Consider the following 3,451-nt stretch of genomic DNA (forward strand, 5'->3'; position numbering starts at 1 on the left):
CTCAAATGGGTTCCAAAAAGATCATGATTTCGATTTGTAATTTTCGTTTTTCATTTTTGATTGATTTACTACATTGGATCTAATCTGTTTCAAATCCCATTGTTGATCCAATTTTTTTAGATCAAGCCTAAAACTAAATCAATTTGATTCAACCCAAATCTCAATCTAGTTTCTATTTTGATCAATCCTATATTGTTCTTCTATACATAATTTGAGCCCAAACTCAAAACTAGTTACTGTTCATCAGATTGAGCCCATTTTGAAATCCATTTATCACCTATTCATTAATCTCGTATCATTCTTTTTTGCATCAGTAAAGAAAGTTTAACCTTGGTGTTTTTGAGTTCGCATCCACTCATTTGAGTCCAAATCGACATCTTGAGATGTTTGGAATAAGTTTGGAATCGTATTATTGTGTATGAATTGTATTATTGGATGACGAAGTTTTGAACCTTGCATCAAATAGTCGATTCGCATTAAGTGATATCAAGTCGAGAAAGTTGAACGAAAGGTCCAATGAAAATTAAAAATTGTTGTTCTTGACAATTGGAAATGAAGAAGATTCGATTTGATCAGAAAATTGGTTGGCATGATCAACTTTATTCGATTTGAATTCTTGTGGAATTAATTAGATAGTCACAGATGATTCTATAGTCATAGATGCTTCGATTGTCAAAGCTTTAGGAACAAAGGTTAAAATCGGATTTTCGTGGGTGTTTCAGTGAACGAAACTTTGATGTTTAATCGTTTGATAGTTGAATGGACGATGGATTGATGAAGGATATGTTGAAATCGATATTTTGGGTTGACCGATTTTATATTCTAAGAGTTAATTTCGTTTTTGAAAAGTCTTTGCTTGGATTTTGAAGAATCAATGGGTCGAGGGTCGATGTTGGTTTAACGCTTGGTATAGACTGGTTGACAATTCGCAAATGAAAAAGCAAATGAAGGAGTGATGAAATCGATTTGTGTCGATAGATTTGTATCGATTGAGAATTCAATTTCATGAAAAACGAATTATGAAGGGCATTGTGATAATTTATTTTTATTTGATTCTTTTTTTTGGAAAACACCATCAGCATCCTAATATATTTTTTAAAAAAATCACCCATCCTACTATTATCGAACATAAACTAGGTCAAGAATCAGATATTGAGTTACAAAAATAAGAAAAAAATTAGAAATAAATAAAAAAAACAACTAAAATGGCTATAAAGAATAACAATATAACATCAACCTGAAAAAAAAAACAACAACTTAATCAACATTCTATTTGGATATTTTGTAACACCCCAATTTTCATATATAGATTATATAACAAATAATCGTTCCAACATCTCCCAAGATCAATAAAAAACTTACTTATAGACTAAACTACAGTGGAAGCAAAATAAAATAAAATAAAAATATAGTCTTTAACAGAGAGATTCGGGTGTTACGTTTTTACGGAACTCCTTTGTTGTCTTGTTGATCAATCCTCCTCCCTAGCCTTCTTACTGCCACTTTTTAAATAGTTTCATGGGTTGCGCGCATTTAAAGTTTCTAAATGGGTAAGTCCAGGTCCTAGTGAGTTCGTGTTGCACATACATGTCCATCACTTAAAAAAAAACAAATAGTTTTATCATATATTTTCAATAAATTATACAACAAATATATCATCCGATGACATAATTTAAGGAACGATTAATTGTCCAGAGAAAGAACCAAATGTTCATTTTCCTTCTCCTTGAGACAACTCATTATCCATTGTAGTCAAGTATTTAAATATCCAAGGAAATGAGTATGAATCCCAATTCCCATCCCCGCCGATCACACACATCCGTCATGCTCAAGGCGATTAAACACCCCACCCGTTCCCACTAAACATGTCACCCAACAAACACACACACAGAAGTCAATCATTCCAAAATAACATTTGCACACATCCATACTTATTTTAAAACATACTGTCAATAAATAAATAAAAACCACATCATAAATACACGATAAACACTTATGTGCGAGCAACCACAGAACACGAAAAAAAATTACCTCGTAACCAATAAGTCATAACCGAAGCTTTGTTGCTAACCTGCACCGTATATTATGCCAACAAATCTTTCTAAGATTGCAATACTAGATAAGTATCCTATATGTTTATTTTGGTTTAACTATCCATATGTCTTATTCAACCAACAAATAATTATTAATTAACATATCCACAATTTTTGTAACAATTTTATTTCAAATGTACCGCATTATATAACCACATTGCCGGTATATAATTTTTTTAACGAAATATATAATCTTTGACTTACGAGTTAAAATAATATAATTTTACTTTTTGAAATAAAAATTAGTTAATTAGTAAAAATCTTTTCCCAAATAAACAAAATATAAAAGTGTGAAAATGAGAATGTAATTTCTAACGAAATAGCATGTTATAAAAACTCCGAGGACTAAAGTTGCAATCTTTTGAACTCAAATCTTTCGAAAATTAGGTGGGTTTGTTTTACATGGCTTAGGGTTAAGTTTTTAAAGTCATTCAAAATGTAAGGACCACCTATGTAAATATCATTTCAATTCCAAGTAAAAAATTAACCGTTTGAAACTGCGGCTTTGAAAAAGAAAAAGAAAACAAAGTAGGAAACATACCCCAATTTATACTTTGGTTTAAAAGTTGTCGATCCGAATTCTCATCTTCTTAACCCGAAAAATAACCATTTGCAGCCATTTTTTTAAAACCATAAAGCTCCTAAAACTACTTTAAATGCTTAACTAAAACTGTCATCAACTATCTCCACTTTATACTAACAATTATCCATAAACAATTTTCAAAATCATACTTCATAACACAGTGAATTAGACAAATTATTTTAAAAAAACATTCCTTCAAATTTTTTGTTAAATTGATTTTGGTTGGACGAAATTGAGACACTAGGTTGAATCAAAATACGTTTAACATGTATATAAACCTATATAAGCAACTATATCAAGCATAAATCGAATGAGCATACCTTACTTCCTAAGAACAACTCCGAAAATCTTTATGAACTTCAAACCCCGACTTCTATCTTGTTTCTCCAACCTTTTTTGCAATTTTTGTGGGCATTCCACTCTACTTCTGGTGCCTTTTATAATGCCTAAGTTTATAAACTTTCTAGTTAACCCAGAAGTCCAAATTTATGACTCTAATGAAAGTGAAGGGTTTTGGAATTAAAATTTCATAATTTCTCTATTTACTCATAATTAAATCCTTAATCATTATTATAATAATACATTTACATAATATATTTATATATTTATTTTAATTTGTGTTATCACAAACTTCCCCCCTTTGAAAAATTCGGTTATCGGAATTTGAATTCTTTACACAAATATGGATATTTGGTGTTCATATCTCGTTTGTTTTCTAATGTTGCATTCGATCCCTTGGTATCTCTAATCAATGAGCCACCCATCCAACTCGATC

The 3,451-nt window shown here is 30.4% G+C and overlaps 1 long non-coding RNA gene across 1 annotated transcript; it reads right to left on the reverse strand.

The window, feature by feature from the left end:
• Window positions 1-1,122: 1,122 nt before the first annotated feature.
• LOC145038895 (uncharacterized) lies at window positions 1,123-3,073 on the reverse strand. The gene is made up of 3 exons (XR_013679621.1): window positions 2,997-3,073; window positions 2,032-2,071; window positions 1,123-1,859 (listed from the first exon to the last, which is right to left on the reverse strand). It is a non-coding gene; the product is annotated as an uncharacterized LOC145038895 (long non-coding RNA).
• Between the last annotated feature and the right edge of the window lie 378 nt (window positions 3,074-3,451).

Source organism: Lactuca saligna, chromosome 4 (genome assembly GCF_052625555.1).
Source record: "Lactuca saligna cultivar CGN05327 chromosome 4, ASM5262555v1, whole genome shotgun sequence".
In the NCBI taxonomy this organism is placed as follows: domain Eukaryota; kingdom Viridiplantae; phylum Streptophyta; class Magnoliopsida; order Asterales; family Asteraceae; genus Lactuca; species Lactuca saligna.